Source organism: Paramormyrops kingsleyae, chromosome 25 (genome assembly GCF_048594095.1).
Source record: "Paramormyrops kingsleyae isolate MSU_618 chromosome 25, PKINGS_0.4, whole genome shotgun sequence".
NCBI lineage: Eukaryota > Metazoa > Chordata > Actinopteri > Osteoglossiformes > Mormyridae > Paramormyrops > Paramormyrops kingsleyae.
This window is the reverse complement of record NC_132821.1, coordinates 11,195,581-11,219,135: the sequence shown is the minus strand read 5'-3', so window position 1 is coordinate 11,219,135 and position 23,555 is coordinate 11,195,581. Positions and strand designations below refer to the sequence as shown.

Here is a 23,555-nt window from a genome sequence, read left to right as displayed (position 1 = left end):
AGCAGGGTGGCCGAGTGGTTTAAGGCGTTGGACTTAAGATCCAATGGACGTATGTCCGCGTGGGTTCGAATCCCGCCCCAGCTAAAACTCTTTTCTAAACTCTACACACAATTTCATTAATGTGTTCACTCACCCCCCCTCCCCAGACAGCTATAAAACGCCGCATCCCTGCTCTCACCCCCCACACTCTCGCTGTGTGAAAAGCATGTCTGTTGCCAAGACTACAGCTCGTGTCTTGAGCCGTTCGTACTATGACCCCAGCCAGCCGGGGTCATACGGGGGTGTCTCCAGACTGCAGAGAGCCGTGGAGGATGATACTGGGAAAAAAGTGGCTACCGATGATATCAGAGAGTGGCTGTCTATGCAAGACAGTTACACTTTACATAAGCCGGCTAAAAAGAATTTCCCCAGGAACAGAGTGTTTGTACCGAGAGCCATGTATCAGTGGCAGGCCGATTTATGCGACATGCAAGGGCTGGCCACGTACAACGACGGGTTAAAATACCTCCTTACGGTGATTGATGTTTTTTCTAAAAAGGCCTACGCGCGTGCCATAAGAAACAAGACGGGGGTGGTCGTAACGGAGGCCTTTGATGCTATTTTAACTGAGGGGGGTGTGCCCCTCAAGTTACAGACGGATGCCGGTAAGGAGTTTTTAAATGGGACTTTTCAGAAACTTTTAAAAAGTCATAAAATCACCCATTTCACCACGGGTAGTGAACTTAAAGCTTCAGTCGTAGAGAGATTTAACCGAACGTTAAAAGAGAGGATGTACAGGTACTTTACGGCTAAAAACACTCGACGATACGTGGATGTGTTGGACGATCTAATAAAGGGGTACAACCAGTCATTTCACAGCGCTATTAAAATGAAACCTTCTGAGGTCACGACCGATAATGCTCATCTAGTATTTGATAATCTATACGGTCCTCTGAAGAAGAAGAAGAAAAGCAGACGGCCACGTTTTAAGTTTAACATAGGGGACACTGTGAGAGTCTCCAAGCACAGTCAGATATTTGACAAAAAGTACGAGCAGACATTTACTGACGAGTACTTTGTCATATGCGAACGTGTACCCAGATCCCCGCCGGTGTATAAATTGAGGGACGTGCGCGGTGAAATACTCAAAGGGACATTCTATGAAGCTGAGCTGCAGAAAGTCAAAATATCTCCGAAACGCGCGTTCAAGGTCGAGAAGGTTATAGGCTCAAAGACCGACGAAAAGGGGAAAAAGTGGATTTTAGTACGCTGGCAGGGTTGGCCCTCGAGGTTTGATTCGTGGATACCACGGTCGGACTTGATACGGATTTAATTTTTAAAAGAAAAGGGGAAAAAATGGAGGATCGCCCCTCTTTTTACCTCACGCTACCGTCAAACTCTTGTCTCTCCATCTTCCCCGATAACCAGAGTTCGGATTACACCGTGATGCTCTCGCGACCTATAGAGCTATGGGGGCCTTACGAAGTAGGACTGGCTGAAATCATGTATTGTTACACGTGGCGTAATATTACACACCCCGAAAATACTTTTGAATTGCGGGATACGGAGGTGCAGGCAAGAAGAGACGCCGATCCTCTAGTGGATTTGCCTTACCTGTACCCTCGGAAAATTAAAGTCGGATATTATGAATCCGTTTCACAGATTGTGTCAGAAATCAACGCTTCGTTAAAAAAGTTAGGTACGGAAGTTTTCTTCGCATACAACGAGATTACGCGAAGGGTTAATATAACCGGAAATCAGAAATACAAGATCAAATTTAAACCTACTTTGGCCTACATGCTGGGCTTTGAGCCCGGTGCCTGGTATAACGTAGGAGGTACCATGCCAACCTCACCCTACCCGTCCGACATTCACGCGGGATTCTATAATATGTACATCTACTGTAACATTGTGGATCCACAGCACGTGGGGGAATTTGTAGTGCCGCTCCTGAGAACCGTTAAAATAGACGGTGGGTTCGGCGACGTAGTCACTTTGCCGTTCCACAAGCTGCACTACGTACCGGTGAACAAGCAGAGCCTCCAGAATTTGCATATTGAGATAAAGAACGATCAGAATACTCTGATTAATTTCTCCTACGGAAAAACGATCGTCAAGCTGCACTTTCGCCCAGTGCCAAAGATCCCCGTTTAAAAAAAAAAAGAGAGAAAGCTGAGGGGGGTGGGAGAGCATGGCGTACCACAATTCGCAGAGATTTATTCAGTATTACACCAGTCAGGCGGGACATGGGCTCCCCGGTTTTGCGGGGAGCCCCGTGATGTACGGGCGCGGGTTGGGCTCCATGCTCAGTAGGGCTTTTAGATTCGTTTTACCCTTTCTTAAGCGTGGAGTTGATTTAGCGAAACCTCATTTGAAATCGGCGGCCAAAGGAATAGCTTCGGATCTCGCCAGCTCTGTAATCAGCGGCCGTTTTACAAACACCGGTGACCCCAAGCAGGAAGGCTCTGGTCTGCTGTTGCTATCTCAGAGGGGTAGGAAGAGAGCCCCAGCGCCTTTACCCAGGCAGCACGGTCATAAAAAACCTCGCAGCAGCAGAGCTGTCAGGATTCCCAAGTCTCGACCTTCAAAGAGAAACAGGAAACCCCCCGGGGACATATTTTAAGAGCGTAAGGAAGAATGGCTCTAGCTCACCGCCTCTCGGCCGAATGCACCAAATCTGAGCTGGACCTGTTTGCGGCCCCTATGACGCAATTATCCATAGATCAGACCAATTATGTAGAAATCAACCCATTAAATTCCATTACCGATCAGGATGTTTTGGATTTCCTAATACCGGGGTCGGGCAATTTCTATCTGGACCTCAACTCTACACTGCTATATCTAAGGCTCAAGATCGTTAGGGCGGACGGCGCCCCCCTGGTTGACGCTGACCCCTGCGGTATTATACAGTACCCGCTAAACTGTATATTCTCTCAGCTGGACGTGAGTCTGAACGACGTCCTGATCAGTTCCTCATCGGCCACGCACCCCTATAGGTCATTCATAGAGACCCTGCTCAATTTTTCTACGGATACGCTAGAGAGTCAGTTTTCGGCAGGGCTCTGGTACAAAGACGGCGGAGCCGACTTGGATAGCGTGGACATCACCCCCCAGGGCCCTAACGTGGGGTTGCAGAAGCGAGCTTCCTTCTGTAGAAACTCTCGGGAATTCTCTCTGATAGGCCCTGTACACGCTGATATTTTTTTCAGCGAACGAATGCTGTTAAACAATGTGGATATACGCTTAAAGTTTGTAAAGGCTAAAAGCGATTTTAGTCTCATGTGTAGAAATGACGCCGATTATGAGCTGAAAATACTGAGGGCCAGCCTGTTTGTGAAAAAAGTGGACGTCTCCCCGGCGGTGTCACTGGGTCACTCGGCCGCTCTCATGAAAGCAAACGCCCTGTACCCTATAAGCAGGGTAGTCGTTAAAAATTACACGCTGCCCGCGCAGTCGCGGGTCTGCCCGCAGGACAATCTTTTCCTGGGCAACTTACCGCGCTACATCGTTTTGGGGATCGTGGACCACGCCGCGTTCGTGGGCACGCGAAACAGAAACCCATTCAGGTTTCAGCATTGTGACCTGGAATTTCTGAGTCTCTCTGTAAACGGTCGACACATACCCAGCAAACCGTTCCAGCCCGATTTTAACGCGAGGCAGTCGGTCAGAGAGTTTTACAACCTTTTCCTGGCTACAAACAGGCATTTAAGGGATTCGGCGCTATGCATTAACCGTGAGGATTTTGAAAACGGATACTCGCTATTTGCTCTCAATCTCTCCCGAGACGACGAGCTGGACGGAGGTGCCCTGTCACCCGTCATCAGCGGCACGTGCCGTCTGGATTTAAGGTTCAGAGCCCCGCTACCTCGAACAATGAGTCTCATCGTCTACGCCTGCTTCGACACCGTGATTGAAATAAACTCCAAGAGACAGGTTTTGGTGGACTTTTAATCATGAACACTCACCAGCTGGAATGCCTTTTACGACCCCTGCTGGGGGATGCTTTTGGAGGTGTGTGGGCTAGCGATTTATTACCCACCAGCGTACAGACGAGGCCCACTTTTCTGGTCGCAAACACGCACGACAGCAATAGAGAGGGTGAACACTGGATCGGGATAATTTTGGAGCCCCAAGAGGGGAAAGCCTCCTTCTTTGATTCTTACGGTTATCCCCCCGATTCCCCTTACTATCCTAAAAGTTTTATGCGCTTCTTGGGGAGGCACGCTAGCGAAATAAGGTATAATACGCGTCAAGTTCAACACGACTTTTCCTCCACGTGCGGGGCCCACGTCTCCTTTTTCCTCTACCAGCGCTTCAAGGGACTTTCATTTCAAGAGACTATGATGCTGTACTCTGATGACTTGAGGAAAAACGACGCTCTAGTATCCAAGTTTATCAAGAAATATTCAAACTGTATTAGCCGTGTTAATGCCGATAAACTTTCAAAGCCGCAAAATGTATGTTCCTTAAAACTATTTAAAGATTGTTATAGTTGTTAGATTATTGTAGAGGAAAAATAAAAAAAAAAAACACCGTGACACCATTTATTCAATAAAATCAACATTTTATTAACCATCTTTTTTCGTTGTTACAGGCGTCTTTTTTTTCCCCACACGCATAAAACACTTAATCGCTGTAATCTATCCACGGAGAATAAGGGGTACCCTTTAAAGGCCATAAACGATATTCAGGGGAGGAATCACGCGGTGTGTGAGGGGTACCCACAAGCGGAGAGTCGTCCGTACTAAATTTTGCACGTCTCTTGCGCTTCTTTTTCACAGGAGGGGGCGAGGAGGGTGGTGGGGGACCCCTCGCCGTGGCGTTTCCAGCGCCGTAATCTTTAAGATGGCTTAGGGCTTTCCTAGCTTGAATGTTACCGACGGTCGTGAGGGGGATGTTTAATTCGGATATTACGTTTAAAAAGGGTTCCCAGCCTTTAGGATATCCGACGGCCTGGGATTTCGGCTGGGATAAAGTTTTCATCAAATCCAAAATATGGGAACCTTTAATGGGACTATCTCTGATGATGAGTTCACCCGACTGGGTCCAACGTACTGCCCCGTCGGAATCGAGCAGTTTCTGCATGATGTACCCCACGTTCTTTCTAGCCCTGGGCGCCACTTGCTGGACAACTTCCTGTACAGATTTGTCCCTAGTCGCGCCGCCGGGCTGTCTCTCCTCCTCCTCCTCCTCCCCCGGCACATCTCTCTTTTCCTCATCCGTTTTTTCTTTCCGCTCGGTAAGGATAATTTCTCGCCCCTGATTTTCCTCTTTTCGGACTAAATTCAGATACCTCTGTAGCAATTGGTTGTATCTCTTTACTTTTTCGTGCGAGTTCATACCCGGCTGATTTAATAAACCGTGCATCTGGGTTTCAAGTTCACCCAGGGCCGATTCCCCGATGGTGGTGGTATGCGGGGTCGCCCTCTGGGTCAGCATACGGAGTTGTTGGGGGCTCAACAGGAACATTTTTTTTACCTCGCTCATGCCGGTGGTGGAAAAAACAAACACACAAAAGCTAGTTAGCCGTCTTACTGGTGAACAGGCTTGTGATGAATGGCAGAGCCACTGACAGCAGCGGTAACAAAAATCCTCCTTTCTGAAGCACGGCCTTGCGTTTCCTCGCGACGCTGTTTTTCTTACAGGCGAAAAGCTTAATCAGCCTTTTCTGCTTCTTAAGCTTGTTAAATTGAGCTACGGATAAAGGTATACGGCCTCTTATAAGATTGAGACAGATTTCGGAGAGAGCCAAAATTATGTTATTAGATGGGTCCGAAAGAATCTTTTTACGTTTCACCCCCCTCATCCTCTGTAAAACTTTAAGGGTCGGCAGTTGTTTCCTGAGATGCTCGGACATGGCTCAGTAATGTTAAATCAATCAATCAATGGCTCGCTGGTAGAAAGAGGACGGGAAGCGTCCCCGGTAATAAACCGGTCCTGAGTCGGAACTCTTCTGGGCACGTGGCTCTTAAATCGACCAATAAATACCCGTGCGCGGGTCGAGTGGCCTCTTCATAGGCATCTAGAAAAAACTTTTTCTGCCAAGGAAACATTTGCTGAGCTAAAACTTTGATTTGCATTCTGTCCCGCACATTCTTAAACAGACAATAATAAGTAGTATTTAGGCCTATAGTCCTACTGTACTTGCCCTGGTGAAATACGTTCTGCACTAGGTATATGACCGAGATTTGACGGTGATGTCTGAATCTCGTGAACGCTTCTGCCACGAGTTTATTTTCGGACGCGCTGTCCATCAAATCATCGATGATTATCAAGGAGCCGGAGGGGAAACGCTCCTCATCTTCCCAGCTTTTAGGCAGCCCTTGTATAAATTCAATTTCGCTGATCCGATCACGCAATTCATCATAAAGCGGCTGATGGGAAGCGTAACACCACACAATTTTTTTAACGGGTCCCCCTATGAAACAGTGACTCTGATTTAACAGCAATTCTTTAGTAAAATAGGTTTTCCCCGAAGAACTCGCCCCGGCGATTATCGCCGTAAACGGCAATTCTAAACGGTGATCAAAGTCGACCTCTCTCACGTCGCTACCCATCATCTTCCAAAAAAACACTGATGAAACGGTAAACACTACCCTATTGTTTTAAATCCTTTCCACACACACACACACACACACACACACACACACACACACACAAACCCAAAATGCGTGTATAAAAGTTTTTATAAAATCTTGTGATAAATGTACAAAACATTTTCGTACACAAGTTACATTTTAAAACAAATGAACATCTTTGAAAAAACAACTTTAAAAAACATCTTACTTTCATGATACATTTTAAAAAACTTTCATTTTAAAACATCTTACTTTCATGATACATTTTAAAAAACATCTTTGGAAAAACTTTTCATTTTAAAACATCTTACTTTCATGATACATTTTAAAAAAACATCTTTAGAAAAACTTTCATTTTAAAAAACAAATGTACATCTTTGAAAAACTTTTCATTTTTAAAAAACATCTTACTATGAACATTTTAAAAAAACATCTTTGGAAAAAACTTTTAAAACATCATACTATGAACATTTTTCATTTTAAAACAAATGAACATCTTTGGAAAAGCTTTTCATTTTAAAACATCTTTGAACATTTTACATTTCAGTAACCAAAAGGCAGAGTTTCCCCGCTAGTCAACAATCTGCGTTTGTCATAGACGACCCTGACCTTTTTGTCTAGAGGCCTATTAAACAGGCGAAAACTTTTCATGTCGCGGTCGATTTTGTTGTAGTGCGTCATTATAGGGGGATCATTCCTACATCCACCGATGTAGTTTTCAATCAATCCAATCATACTGTCAAGGTTTACCTTTTGACAGGTTTCATAATTTAGAGTTATACCCTTACATTTCAACTGTGTTTTCCCGTTGTTGAGTCGGTAACAGTAACTTTTTGGTCCCAGCGCACCCCACGAAGCAATGTATTCGTCGGGGGCTAATTCGGACGTGAGCTCCCCCAGGTAATTGCCTAAGGCCGGCTCATATTCACCCGGCCTGCTTATGTACACGATGCTGTCTGTGTCGTGATACAGCACCCTATGCCCCAATTTTTCCAGTTCTTTGTAAAGCATCAGCCGCCCCCACGCGGTAGTTTGACACGCTATGAATATGTTGGTCTTTCCCGGCGGCACTTTGTAGGAAGACCTGTATCGCCAGCGGATGAGGGCGACCTCGTCGTTGACAAACGCGAAGCTGGAAATCTCGTACAGCTCCGAGCATAAAAAGTTAAAAAACTCCCCCGGGTCAGACACTATACATGTCTGGAGCATGTTGTTCCTCTGCGCCAGTTTACCCCACAGAGAGTTAAGCAGAAGCTTGGCCACCTGCCTCTTACCACCGTTAGACACTATCTTATCGGGCTCCAATTGGATCCCCTCGCGCTCGAGATAGTTTTCAATGTAGTCCCTGCGACCCGCGTCATCGGTCGCGTCGTCGGGGTAGCCCGAAGCCTGCTGCTTCACTTTGAGAAAGGTTTTAACCCAGATAGCATACGAATGTGGGCCACTTTAGGCAGTTATGCGGCACTGCTGGTCTTCCTTCGGCCCAGACAAAATGGATGTGAGCCTGAAGTGACCCACCTGTACAATAGCAAATGTGGGCCAAAGATCCCAAATCATATATGGGCCGTTTAAGGCAAAGATGCGGCACTTATGGCAAAATGTAATCTGAATGTGAACCAAATGTGGCCCATGTGGTAAATGCTAAATTTGGCCCAAATGTCAGAGGACAAATGTGGGCCACGTTTGGCAAACATGTGGCATAGTCGTTTAAGGGTATTCTGGGTCTAAACCCAAAGTGGCCCACATGTGTAGTTGCAAATGTGGTCCAATTATTATAAAACATATGTGGGCCAGTTTTGATACGATTTGGCAAAGTAAGCTCTGGCTAATGTGGCTGTGAGCCTAAAGTGGCCCAGAGAAGATATGGCAAATATGGCCCAGTAATCTTAACACATATGTGGGCCACTTTTGGCAAACATTCGGCAAAGTAAGCTCTGGCTAATGTGGATGTGAGCCTAAAGTGGCCCAGAGAAGATATGGCAAATATGGCCCAGTAATCTTAACACATATGTGGGCCACTTTTGGCAAATATTCGGCAAAGTAAGCTCTGGCTAATGTGGATGTGAGCCTAAAGTGGCCCAGAGAAGATATGGCAAATATGGCCCAGTAATCTTAATACATATGTGGGCCACTTTTGGCAAACATTCGGCAAAGTAAGCTCTGGCTAATGTGGATGTGAGCCTAAAGTGGCCCAGAGAAGATATGGCAAATATGGCCCAGTAATCTTAATACATATGTGGGCCACTTTTGGCAAACATTCGGCAAAGTAAGTTCTGGCTAATGTGGCTGTGAGCCTAAAGTGGCCCAGAGAAGATATGGCAAATATGGGCCAGTAATCTTAACACATATGTGGGCCACTTTTGGCAAACATTCGGCAAAGTAAGCTCTGGCTAATGTGGATGTGAGCCTAAAGTGGCCCAGAGAAGATATGGCAAATATGGCCCAGTAATCTTAACACATATGTGGGCCACTTTTGGCAAATATTCGGCAAAGTAAGCTCTGGCTAATGTGGATGTGAGCCTAAAGTGGCCCAGAGAAGATATGGCAAATATGGCCCAGTAATCTTAACACATATGTGGGCCACTTTTGGCAAACATTCGGCAAAGTAAGCTCTGGCTAATGTGGATGTGAGCCTAAAGTGGCCCAGAGAAGATATGGCAAATATGGCCCAGTAATCTTAACACATATGTGGGCCACTTTTGGCAAACATTCGGCAAAGTAAGCTCTGGCTAATGTGGCTGTGAGCCTAAAGTGGCCCAGAGAAGATATGGCAAATATGGCCCAGTAATCTTAACACATATGTGGGCCACTTTTGGCAAACATTCGGCAAAGTAAGCTCTGGTTAATGTGGCTGTGAGCCTAAAGTGGCCCAGAGAAGATATGGCAAATATGGCCCAGTAATCTTAACACATATGTGGGCCACTTTTGGCAAACATTCGGCAAAGTAAGCTCTGGCTAATGTGGCTGTGAGCCTAAAGTGGCCCAGAGAAGATATGGCAAATATGGCCCAGTAATCTTAACACATATGTGGGCCACTTTTGGCAAACATTCGGCAAAGTAAGCTCTGGTTAATGTGGCTGTGAGCCTAAAGTGGCCCAGAGAAGATATGGCAAATATGGCCCAGTAATCTTAACACATATGTGGGCCACTTTTGGCAAACATTCGGCAAAGTAAGCTCTGGCTAATGTGGATGTGAGCCTAAAGTGGCCCAGAGAAGATATGGCAAATATGGCCCAGTAATCTTAACACATATGTGGGCCACTTTTGGCAAACATTCGGCAAAGTAAGCTCTGGCTAATGTGGATGTGAGCCTAAAGTGGCCCAGAGAAGATATGGCAAATATGGCCCAGTAATCTTAACACATATGTGGGCCACTTTTGGCAAATATTCGGCACTGTAAGCTCTGGCTAATGTGGCTGTCAGCCTAAAGTGGCCCAGAGGAGATAGGGCAAATGTGGCCCTGTTATCTTAAGACATATGTGAGCCACTTTAGGCACATATTCTACACAGTAAACTCTGAATAATGTGGCTGTGAGCCTAAAGTGGCCCAGATGAGATATGGCAAATGTGGACCACTCATTACAAAACATAAGTGGGCCAGTTTTAGATAAGATTCGGAGAGTATCTCTCACTAACGACGATGAAGTAAGGTGGCTGAGGTAAGATATGGCACATATGGAAATATTATCTTAAAACATAAAATATGTCACTTTTGGTAAAGATACAGTACAGTGATCATTTGATAATTATAGGGGTTAAACCTACCATAGCCCACATGACAGATATGGGTAGTAATATAAATTTAGGCAAAATTTCCAATAAGTGAGCACAGTGATTAATTATGGTGTAAGCCTAACATAGGCATCAATTGGTATGGGCCAAATATCATTAAATGGATAACAGACACTTCTTGCAATGACTTTTGACACTAGCCAGATGTATGGTATATAATTAGAAATGTTTGAAATAGCAAATATGTCCTGAATGTTTATATAAATTTTTTATTACAGCATTAAGGTAATATGCATCCAATTGAATCAGCTTCACGGATCATGTTGCCAGCTTTACCCGGTCAGATTCATCCTTTAAAACATTGGGATCAGAAGATTCTGTAGCCATATTTAACAATTGGCTAAAAGCACACCTGACCCATTAACACAGATCTCTATTTCTTTTTCAATCCTTTTTTCTATTCTATAAAACAAATTTGTTTAGGCTAAATGAAACCAGTTTTATTGCACTTACGTATTGTTGACCTATTGTTTGAATACTGTTTACCTCATTTGTAATTCACATTGGATAAAAGTGTGTGCAAAATGTAAACCCTTTTGGTACAGGCTAATTATCCATATTAATAAGGCTGAATTAGATTAGATTTGATTCTACTTTATTGTCATTACACATGTAAAAGTAACAAAATGCAGTTTGGTCTAACCAGAAGTGCAACCGCAGCAAGTGCAGGATATACAGTGGTTGCATAATTAGTGTTATGGAAGTAATTTACAGATGGGTTTGTGCTGTGAACATAATATACAGAATTAATATAAACAGAAATGTACAGATGGATTTATACAATGATAAGTTATGATTAAGTGAGCAGTAGTGCAATGGATATAATAGTGCAAATAAATTCCAGACAGGTGTCCAAGTAACAGTGCAATGGCAAGATACGGCAATATTTAGTTCCAGAGTGCAAAAATGCATTGTAAACAGTTCGTACTGTAATGAACGCCATGCAAATGAACAGTCTGGTAGTGCAAGCGTGCATGTAGACAGTCCAGTAGAGCACTGAAGCAATCAATGGTGCAAAAACACAAAGGTATAGCCAGGTATAGTAAAGGCAATGTGATCAGAGAGGGGCAGACTTCAATAAAGAGACAGCTCTGGAAAAAAATTTGCTGGTAGTGGTCTAAAAGCACCTGAAAGGCTTTCCGGAGGGTAAGACAGAAAACAGTTTTGGGCAGGATGAGTGGAGTCCTGGATATGAACTCGTGGTGCAAGCTTGTTTCATATGTGTTACATTCAGGCTGTATGTGGCATATTTGAGGATTACCCTGCCCTGTGTTTAATTTTAGTTAGGATTCATAATTTGTCTCTATTTTTCAAGCATAGTGAGAAAAACAGGAAACGGTGATGCAGACTCCAGGTCAGACTGAAATTCAAGCCATTGTGGAATAGCACATGGAACACGCTGTGTCATTTGGGTGCTCTGTATTTTGAAGTGCAGGCCCTTCACATACTTTGTTTTAGGATTATCTCATTATTTGTAAAATGCAAGACTGTGATGCATTGTTTTTCTGGGGGTCGCACAAGCAATAGCACAGTCTGTCTTCACAGTCTTCAGACATGATTTTTTTTCACACACACATTAACACTTTGCCTTATATTTGGCTAAATAATGTCATAAAATGTTGATGAAATTGTGATTAAGTGATTCAGTTCACAGGGCTGTGGTGCTACACATAAACATACAATAGGGGAAAAAAATTATATCTTTATATTATTCATTTAAATTTTTTTTTATTATGCTTCAATTCAAGTGACAGTTTTGTAAAAGCTAATGCTTTAACTTCGTTTGAATAATATGGCCAATATCAGTAGCTCAATCTGTGGCCTGCGTTTAGGCGGGAGTTCTGGACCTTTAAATTTGAATTTTGCCGGTTTGAAAAAAGCGAAGAGGCGCACTTATGCTCGGTGAGCGGACTGATGGTTTTGGCGGAAAGCTGTGCAAAGGTAAGCTTCTGAAAAACTTGTATGTCTGCCTAAATAATATTATTATTGTTATTCAGCTTAGTGCAGCTAGTATGCACATTAGTTTATGTTGTTTGAGGAGAAATATTTAACAGTTCAGCAGCAAAGCTCTAGCAGGTAAAATTTTTTAAGTAAAATGTTTTTGCTAATAGTTTACCCGAATGGAGCTTGCTAGCTATATGCCACTTGGTAACTATCCGTAACACTAACTTTTGATATACAGTACCTGCTGCTGACATACGTTCATATTACCTCGCCCTCGAGGTGGTACGTTACTAACGTTAGCTGCTGGCACAACCGTTAATGGGGCTGTGAAAAACGTTCGCAGTCACTCTCGAAGACGGCAAACAGTGCATTATTTGTATTAAGGAGTTAGATGACAAACGGTTAAATGTCTGTTAACAAAGATATAGTGATAATAATAATGATAAACCTCTGGCCAGAATTACATAGAGAGATGGTAGGCTATGCTTGTATTAAGTACAACCTCAGCTTTTCTAATAAGAGAAATTCCGGTTAAAAATACACTCAGTGCTTCCCAATCTCAGAATCTGAAATAGACGAAGTGCCACAGCTCGTTTATCTTTTTACCTTTCACCATTTCATGTTTTAATGTGTACCATTTCATAATTCCACCAGAATATTATTATTACATACTATGGTTTAAAACAATACTCTAACATGCTGCATATCGTATTATTTACTATTAAGAAAAAAGAAGTATACTTAAGTAAAGGTCAAGTAATTGTAAAAGTAAACTTTTTTTAATAAGTATACTAGTATCAATGTACTAGTAGTGTACTTATTGTTTTACTAATTGCGTTTGGGACTAAACTGGCCCATTTTCTAGTTTATAAGAGTATACTTTCCTTTTTTAATTTTTAAATTAGTATGCAAATAGCTCACTTCAATAAACTTGTTTTTCATAAGGGAAATCCAAAACACAATATCTATTATTATTATTAGTAATGTTACTACAGCTTGTAGTACATAATACTTTAGTGTACTACAGTATTTTATCATTTGGGATGAACATAATTCACAGGAAATCCTTACAAACTGGTAATAAATGTGGATTGTTTTTAAAAAAGACTTTGTTAGTATTAAACATTTAAAATCACCAAGAATAAAAGTAATATAGAGGTCTTGTGCATTTTGGTATGTTTTGGGGAATCTAACATCTCTGAAATTTGGGAAGCTCTGGTCTATCAATCTTTAACTAATGCTAACAATAATGCACAAATTACAAATTAGGCACATGATTTTAACAGTGTGCTTGTGTTACAGAAATTTGCTGGTGAGGGGTAAAAGAAGAGTGGCAAGTGCACTGTCAACATAAAGGTATTTATTCTTACACAGAATATCTATGTAATTGTTTAGAATATCTATGTAATTGTTTTGTTTTTCTTTCTTTTTTAGAATACCTGGCTATTGACTTGTTACATTAATTTTTGAAGAGTAATTGTTAGTGTGTCATGGAGAGGGAAAACTGGAACATTACTCGAAGTAATTTAAGAAAAAAGGCTGTTAAAAGAGTCAACCAGTTGTTTCAATTTTTAAATGATGAGGACATCAGTGTTGAAGATAATACTGCAGAAAATAACGTGGAACATGAAGTAGTTGCTTCAGGCTTTGATTTGCCATCAAACTCTGGATCAGAGAGTAATGAAGAAAGTGAATCATTTGATGAAGATAACCATGTTGATCAAGGGGAAGATATTCCTAACAATGATTTAGCAGGTTGTTTAAGAGACTGGGCAGCACGTTTTGGTGTTTCATTAATTGCTTTGTCCGCCCTTTTGACTATACTAAAGTTCCATCATCCCTTCTTGCCAAAAGATGCCAGAACTTTACTTAAAACACAGACTTGCCATAGTGTTGCTTCTTTGGCAAGTGGGTCATTCTATTATTTTGGCATACAGAAAATGTTCAGTCGCTTTTTTGAGAAGTTGACATCAGTTGTTCAGAATCAGCACAGTTTCAAATTACAATTAAACATTGATGGTCTTCCAATTTTTAAAAGTACAGGTATACAGTTTTGGCCAATTTTAGGAATGCTCCAGGGTTACAGTAGAAAGCCTGTGCTCATTGCTCTTTTCTGTGGAATCTCAAAGCCTCAGTCACTGTCAGAATATCTAAAGGATCTGATTTGTGAGTTGAAATCTATGAGCACTGGATTTGTTGTAAATGGCAAGACCTTTTTTTTGACTGTGTGCTCTGTAATATGTGATGCGCCAGCGAGAGCCTTCGTTAAGGGTATTAAGTCACACAATGGGTACAGTGGGTGTGATAAATGTGTACAGCCAGGCATTTACATTAATAATCGCATGACATTCCCAGAGCTTGATGCTAACGTGAGAACGGAAATATCTTTTTTAAATGCAGAAGATGAAGACCACCATTTAAAGCATTCCCCATTTTGTGAAACCTCTGTCCCTATGGTCAGTGGATTTCCACATGACTATATGCACTTAGTATGCTTAGGTGTGATGCGTCGTCTTCTTGATTTGTGGATCGGTGCTTGTGGAAAGTTACGTTGTCGTATTTCTTCCACACAGGTGAAATTAATTTCAGACAAACGGCTTGCACTCAGAAGTTATATACCTTCAGAATTTGCTAGAAGGCCAAGGGGCCTAGATGAGAGGTTGCGTTGGAAAGCCACAGAACTTAGGCAGTTCTTACTTTACACTGGTCCAGTAGTTTTGAGGGATTTTCTGCCTACTGAGGTTTATCACAATTTTATGCTGCTGTCTGTGGGTATATACATCTTGGCAAGTCCAACATACTGTTTCCTGTTAAATGACTTTGCCAACACTCTGCTTAGATCATTTGTTAAACATTTTGGAGAACTCTATGGTCATGGGTTTTTAGTTTATAACATTCATGGTCTGATTCATCTTAGTGATGATGTGAAGGTGCATGGACACTTAGATTTAATATCAGGGTTTCCTTATGAGAACTATTTAAAACAAATTAAGGGGATGGTTAGAAAACCTAGCTCACCCCTGCAACAAGTTGTACGCCGAATATCTGAACTTCATTCAAACAGTTTGAATGATGAGGAAGCATGTAAACCCAACAAAAAATTTAGAATGCTTCACTCAGATGGACCGGTTCCTTCTGGCTTTACAGGAACAGTCTCCCAATTCAAAGAAATGGCAATTAATGACATTGTCATTAACTCATCAGAGAGGGACAGGTGTATAAAGTTGAACAACAAGATTGTCTTGGTTCAAAATATAATAATCTGTGAGTTCGAGGAATACATTGTTTACAAAGAATACAGACACATCACAAAGTTTTTTGACTATCCCATTGACTCCACAGAATTGGGAATTTGCTTTGTATCAGATTTGTCACCAAATTTGATGTGCTTTAAGTTAGAAAGGATTGTGCAAAAGTGTGTCCGGTTGCCTTTGGAGGTTGGATTTGTTGTTATTCCACTTTTACATGCAGATCCATTCTAGGTTGCAGTCTTGTTGCCAGGTTGTGGTGGTTGTGGTAGACAGTGAAATTTTAAGTTTTGCTTAATTTTTTATCTTGAAAAGAAATATTGATACTTTTTGAGCAGATCAACATCAAGTATAAACTGCGGAGAGAGCCTGCCTTTCATAATCCCTGTAGGTGTGTATCCCATGTTTATACTAATATCTTGAGTTTTAAAGATCTTTAAGAAAAAGAGGTATACTTGAAGTTCATTTTTATAAGTATATTTAAGAAAAGCTCAAGTATATGTAAAATTGTTCTTTATTTAGTAAGTATATTAATATCAATGTACTATTAGTGTACTTGATAGTGTACTAATAGCACTTTGGACTAAAATGGCCCACTTTCTAGTTTATAAAAGTATACATTCCTATTTTAAGTTTAAAATAAATAGCACACTTCAATAATCTTCTTTTTCATAAGGGGATGGATAACTTTCTTAAGTAAAACCTCTTTCAGTTATTTTTTAAAATAGTTTTTATTGTTTGTATATCATATTGTTCATAATCTTACAGCTAATGTCTGTTTGTTTTCTAAGCCATGTTTCACATTGTGGAGTTTCTGGAAACCCAAGAAGTTGAAGTTGTGCCAGCACTGTGGGTTGCAGATGAAATTTGTCAATGGCCAGCTCACTACAAACCTGACGAATTAGTGAAGGCCATACGGAGCCAGGAGCAGCCTGGACACACATGGGATACATTTCATGTTCGAATTTTATATACAGCTGGTATGCATATCACATTTACTTTTATGATTCATTGGTTTTACCAATCATCTCATGAGATTTTTCAAATTTACAGCAAACTACAAAAGTGCTCGACTAAAACTTCCTGAAGCTGAAGCCCACACTGATCTTCAAACAGCAGAGGAAGACGAGGATGTCAATCCAAAGAAAAAGCGAAAACGCCTGTAAGTGCAATACATTTGCCCAGAATTACCATCTAAAGCAGGGCTTCTCAAAGTCTACATTCAAAGGTCCAAATCTGAATTCACATGAATGTCAAAGGTCCAGAACTTGTGTCATCACGGTACCAAAATTTCAGTAGTCGGTACCAATGCCAGTAAAATTCCACGGCTACCAATTTCAGTACCAAAGCAAAACATGCTTATTTAACAACACACAATTTCATTAATAAAGCTCTTTTTTGATATAGATGTTTAAAAGCATTGCAATTTTGAATATATTTAGTATACAAGTCAAATCTTGCTGAAATAGTTGTGTGCTTGCTGGAGTCTTTTATGCTGGTGAACATCCTCCTCTTACAGTCTACACCTGTAATACAATTTTGTAAACAGACACTAAACTTCAGTAAGACAACGGACTGAACAACGGACTGAATGTATATGTAATATTAGAACAAGCTGTTGTCTTTAAATAATTAAAGACAACAGACAAACTTTATAAACCTAGTTATCCAGCCTGAATGATATACATTAACACACAGAGATGTTTATTAATAAATTTTTAATCTATCATTTAACTTAACATAAACTACAACATTCAACTCAACCACTAACAGAATTTAAAACTTACCGCTTTCTTCATGATTTGATTTTATTCTGAAATATTTCTTCATTTGGGTGTGCGCATTTTGTTGACTTTGATTAGCGCACCTCTGCCCATCACGTCTTATTGCGTCTGAAAAGTTTCCTTCTGAAAATGTGTCAAACAGCACATCAATTCCTGGTTACGTCTGTGCTACCAGGTCGTATGAACATGAGCTGCACCACGTGAAATCAAGCGGGTCCGGATTAAATTCCTTCCGGGTCCGGACTTTGAGAAGCCCTGGTCTAAAAAATAGTACTTTTAATTCATTGAAATCAATTTTGGTTTGATTTCTGTTTCCCATTACAAGACCAAACATTCGCTTTGAAAGTGAGAGTGAGGAGGAAGTTGCTGTCAAACAAAAAAGGACATTGCCTTCAGCCCCAAAAATAAAATTGCCGAACTTTGATATACAGTCTGCAGTAAGGAGAAAAGTTCAACGGCCTGAACCACAAGAACAAAGGACAAGCCTGGATCTCAGACAGTCTCGTACAAGTCCTGAGTCTAGGCAGTCTGTAAGAAATCCTGAGCCTAGACAATCAAGAAGTCCTGAACCAAGATGGTCTGTGACTAGTCCTCAACCTCATCAACTAGATGAAAGTCAGAGACACTCAGGAACAACTATTTCAAATGGTCTGGCTTGTAAGTAATTTATGGACTTTGTGCAGTTTTTGTCTATATATATAAATATATACTGTATATATATATATTATTCATATATATATATATATATATATATATATATTTTTTAGTCTGGAGCATCCTTAATAAGGTTTTTTCCAGTTCAGCTGATTAGTAGTTTTCTTATACTGTATGTTCAATGTCATTTTTTCAGCTCTACTGCACAAACTTCTTACAAATCAAGAAATGATTTTGGAACAACTTAAAGTGATTCAGATGAATCTGCAAAAAACATGCCAACCTGCCCAGGGGCAGGATCCCCTCAAGGGAGAAGTGCTGCCGCTGAAAGATGTGACTGCCCTCCTTGCTTTGGAAAAACGTCTCAGAGAAGAGGAAGACCTCAAAAACAAAATGGTAATAACATTGCCTTACCACATAAAATAATAGTTTAGTTTATTAGTATTCCCAGCCACTTAAGTTGTATGTTGGACAGCAGTAATTCTATTCTCACTGATGGATGCACAGTATTTTTAACAATTTACTAGGTCACCCAAATATAAAATTCATAACCTGTTCATCCTCATGCCATTCTATGTATTTGACTTCCTGTCTTTAGCTATAGACAATTGTACTACATTTTTACTAATTTCTTTTACAAAATGGTGGAGTAAAAGCACTCAAGGGTAGTGTTGATGTCCATTCTAAAATACCATCCTAAATTCCAACTTAGGGAAAAGTTAAAAAATACCTTTTATTAGAACTGGGTTATGAGTGTGGTGTTGGTTTAGGTATCCATAGTTTTTCAATTTTACTTTTTCAGATTACTACCTTCAGTGTCATTGGAGGAGTTGACATTAAGGATAGTGTTTGGCGAATTATGAAGCACTGTTTTACCAACACCCTTGCCAAACAGCTCAACTGGCGTGGCATCAATGGCAAAACAGCTTTCCATGGACTGCATATGAAAGATGTAATAACTGGTAAGTGTTACATGCATTCATGTCATCAAACTAGGGATGCTCATTTTGATTAATTTTCCTAACCGACAACCACAATTTGTTATCCGAACATTAACTGTTAACTGTTCAGATTAGCATCTTACACATCCTTAAATTCCCATGCACCTGCAGTGTTTGTGACAACAGAGAAAAAAAAATAATATTAATAAAACAAATAAGATTAACAGGCCTGCATTAAAGGCGGCCAAGTTCAAAACGCTTCTGTGCAGCTATTTTAGTCATAGCAAGACCACGGTTCTATCTACTTGAATAGGGGAGGTAGATATTTCTGAAATCGCTAGTAAAAGTCCAAAATTAAATCAGTATTTCTGATCAATAATTAAACCTGACATTAACTATAACATACAATTAATTTCCCAAGCTTAAACTACGCTAGAAATCACCTTAAATGCTGCTTCAGCTTGTGCTCACGTGAAGCACACGCCTCAACTTACAGTAGCTATGTTTCCACCCTCCATTATTATGGGCATTTTGGTAAAAAAAAAAGCTGAAATGTGTATCAGGAAGTAAGGATTTTGATCCCTTCAGCTCACTGGATGGAAATGATGCTTTTTTTCCCCGCAAATGTTTAATACAATATTCCAGTTGTGTGTAGGTTTAATACGCAACTTTGGATGGAAACAGATAGTAGGTTTGCAACCATTCCCCATTCATATTAATGGTAGTGATGCTTAAATATATATCTTTTATCTTTAGCTGCGTTACTTTCATTTTCAGAAGTCGATACGCCAGCCCTCAAGAACCGAATTATTAAGTTGGCTTGAGAAAGCCAACTTACTGATATTCTATTTAAACTTCCGATTATTATGATTATTATTATTATTATTATTATTATTCTGAGACTAAATTTTCTGACTGTAACTCGTCCTAGAGCTTTAACTCTACAAACTCCAAACTCAGCCCAGATCTTCAGACTGATCGGACTTACGTTTTTCCTAAAAATGCCGAAACTGGGAAAAATCCCATAGACTTACATTGACGGAATGTTCAAATGAGCCAAGACTATTCAAATTTCAACGGTCAAAACTCCCACAATCCCTTGAGACTCAATCAAACTTACCTTCTATGTACTATTTCTAATCCAATCAAACTTATTTATAAAAATAGTTTCTATAACAAATGATATAAGAATCAATTTTCTGCGCATAAAGTAAACAAAGACGCGATCAAAATGTTTGCTTAGGAAGTCCGGTTTCGATATTTTTTGGTCTAAAAAAGAAAATGTTGTGTCAACATCATTAATTAATCATTAGAATCACAGGAATAGTGCCCTCTGAAATAAAAGGAATTTCATGCAGAAAAACACATTCTCATGCTGCAAACATACCATGGTGTTTTAGCTACTGCTGACCAAACATCACAAAGAGAAACCTGCACAGAAACACATTTTCAACTGTTTACCACCATGGTATGTTTGCAGCATAAGATTAGATAAGCATAAGAGTGTGTAGTTCTGCATGAAATTCCTTTTATTTCCGAGGGCACTATTCTTTACTCTATACCACAGCAGAAAATGCTCAATTATAACCTAAACATAACTTGCAAAAGTCATTTTTACACCCTAAAATGACCTTGCAGAGGAAGAGGATCTTGAGAGTCCAGTAGATTCAATCACGTTTGCTGCTCAGCAGTGGCTTTCTTGCCGCTGACATTACAATATAATTAATTTTTAGAAAATTAGAAACTTTCCTTAACAAGTCTTTTTCTGACCAAGACCTTCTGTGATGTTTTATTGCTAAGTCTTGTGTGTTTTAATGCTTAGTCTGAAATAGATTCATGGATGTTATTTATCTAAACATAGACAGTGGATATTAACTAATTCATATCATTCCCCTTTGATAACTTAAAATGAGATATTTCAATATCTGTACTTGTAAATACAATACAGAGCCAAAACAAGCTTGGGACAAGGGTATGTAAACATTTGAATACTTGTTGGTTTGATATATTTTGTTATTTTGTTTGTAAATCGTATCAGTTCATTTAGTAATGCCCTTCAGAAGCTACTGAAGATATTTACATGTTTAGCAAAAGGCAAGGCATTCTCTGTTAACCTTATAGGCCTGGATGGAATCAGAAAGGATAGTTGAAGTACTGTATGATGTTCCAAGCAAGTGTCAAACTTGCATCTCCGTCCACTTCCAGAATGTCTTTAAAGTTTTACCATGCAAATCATGTTCAGAAAACAAGAACATTTTGCACTTGATTCTTGGGTCACCAGATTGTTCATATTTTTAGGGACTGTGAGAAACAACAGACTTACAGCAACAGCAACTGATCAAGAGGTTGAGTGCTACATAAAACGATGGCTTCACCTTGCAAGTGACCGAGATGGAGGGAGAAGAGAAAGAGAGGAGCGAAGACGGACTCTCCAGAAAAACTGTAAGTCAGTTGCAATGTCTGTTTTATAACATTTCTAGAAGCAAAACACACAACTCAAAACAAAATGTAGAAAATAATATTAGTTAAATAAATTAGTCAGATCTTGCAAAAACAAGAGAACATGCATGTTTTATTGACTCAACATTTTATTTTTAAATTATTTAAAGGTCTACAAGATCACAATGACACTGCTGGGCCCTGTCAAGAAGAACACTAAAAATGTTTACATGGTGTCTATTGCCACGTTTTACACTCTGAATAGTTAAAGAGTTATCTTATAAAAACGTATTGTTCTGTGTTATTGTGTATAGTGTTTCTAATTAAGCTATTTTGTGACTGTATATTTTTTTGTTTTGTTATTGAATATTTAGCAAAAATGTAAACAGATCATTGATAATAATACTAAATGATGCAATAATTTCAGGAATGTTTTCTTTTGGATTCACTTTTTTCACATTTTTTCTACAGTGTTTTTTGTAAAGCTCTTTTGTGTTCATGATTTAATTATTTCAGGAATGTTTTCTTCCTACCTTTAAACATAAGAAGGCTATTTTTCATTTCTCTTTACTGAATGTTTAAACGTTGTTGATAAATGATTTATTTTTTCATAAAGTGTTTCTTGCAAAGCTATTTTGTGTTTGTTTTAATTAGTTATTGTTATTTTGTTAATACATGATTAACTTGCCATTGTCATTGAGTAAAATATAGTATGTGGCCTATTTAGGGTAAAGTTATAGTTTTTTATATTAAATCTTATCTGACCTGTATCTGACCTGTGGCCTGCTTGTGAACCACATCTAGCAAATACAGTACACTGCCATAATGTCACAATTTCATTCAGCAAGTGGGCCATATAAACAATATGGATGTGAGAAAGTCCAGGGTAAGAATAACAATCAACAGTGGTGCAAATTAGGGTAATTTCTGTTATATCTGTAATTTCATGGTTATCATTCCATGTGGTATGTGGGCTGGATGTAAGTGTCAGGTTTGGCCGAATCTGGGCCAGAATAAAAGCAAACTGTGGCCCAGAATAGGGTGAGTTCTGGTTCATTTGGTTGAATTCTGGCTGATATGTGGTATTGCTATGGCTTTTATGTGGCTCTGATCTGGCAAACAGGAGTGGACCGCCCAAGTGCCATCATTCCATGCGGTATGTGGGCCAGATGTAAGCGTCTGGTGTGGGCCAGATCTGGGCCAGAATAAAAGCAAACTGTGGCCCAGAATAGGGTCAGTTCTGGTTCATTTGGTTGAATTCTGGCTGATATGTGGTATTGCTATGGCTTTTATGTGGCTCAGATCTGGCAAACAGGAGTGGACCGCCCAAGTGCCATCATTCCATGCGGTATGTGGGCCGGATGTAAGCGTCTGGTGTGGGCCAGATCTGGGCCAGAATAAAAGCAAACTGTGGCCCAGAATAGGGTCAGTTCTGGTTCATTTGGTTGAATTCTGGCTGATATGTGGTATTGCTATGGCTTTTATGTGGCTCAGATCTGGCAAACAGGAGTGGACCGCCCAAGTGCCATCATTCCATGCGGTATGTGGGCCGGATGTAAGCGTCTGGTGTGGGCCAGATCTGGGCTAGAATAAAAGCAAACTGTGGCCCAGAATAGGGTCAGTTCTGGTTCATTTGGTTGAATTCTGGCTGATATGTGGTATTGCTATGGCTTTTATGTGGCTCTGATCTGGCAAACAGGAGTGGACCGCCCAAGTGGCATCATTCCATGCGGTATGTGGGCCGGATGTAAGCGTCTGGTGTGGGCCAGATCTGGGCCAGAATAAAAGCAAACTGTGGCCCAGAATAGGGTCAGTTCTGGTTCATTTGGTTGAATTCTGGCTGATATGTGGTATTGCTATGGCTTTTATGTGGCTCAGATCTGGCAAACAGGAGTGGACCGCCCAAGTGCCATCATTCCATGCGGTATGTGGGCCGGATGTAAGCGTCTGGTGTGGGCCGGATATGGGCTGCATGAATTTTGCTATCTGGGAATGTATTCTCTAAACAGGTCGCCGCTGGTCTGGGGAAAATGCCACACTTCGTGCACCTTCACGACAGTATAGCCCCTGTCTAAAGCCAGATTGAACTCCGGAGAGACCCACACGCCGGTCAGCGCACGCTCTGCGTCAGAATGGGGGCATGCCCCCTCTTGCCTGTTGTTGATCGCGCACGTCCTGCACAGTGTAAACACGAGT

At 40.6% G+C, this 23,555-nt stretch overlaps 1 long non-coding RNA gene and 1 other non-coding gene across 6 annotated transcripts; both read left to right on the top strand.

Moving 5' to 3' along the window:
• trnal-uaa (transfer RNA leucine (anticodon UAA)) lies at positions 1-84 on the top strand. The gene has a single exon. It is a non-coding gene; the product is annotated as a tRNA-Leu (tRNA).
• A 12,157-nt stretch (positions 85-12,241) lies between these two features.
• Positions 12,242-22,383, top strand: LOC140583043 (uncharacterized). Of its 5 annotated transcripts, none has more exons than XR_011985838.1 (10): positions 12,242-12,290; positions 13,596-13,649; positions 15,880-15,932; positions 16,333-16,521; positions 16,595-16,703; positions 17,651-17,973; positions 18,176-18,375; positions 18,782-18,941; positions 21,219-21,362; positions 21,530-22,383. It is a non-coding gene; the product is annotated as an uncharacterized lncRNA (long non-coding RNA). The 5 variants fall into 5 exon arrangements; XR_011985834.1 differs by having other exon boundaries at positions 17,651-17,982; XR_011985835.1 differs by lacking the exon at positions 12,242-12,290 and adding an exon at positions 12,489-12,768 and having other exon boundaries at positions 17,651-17,982.
• Positions 22,384-23,555: the final 1,172 nt, after the last annotated feature.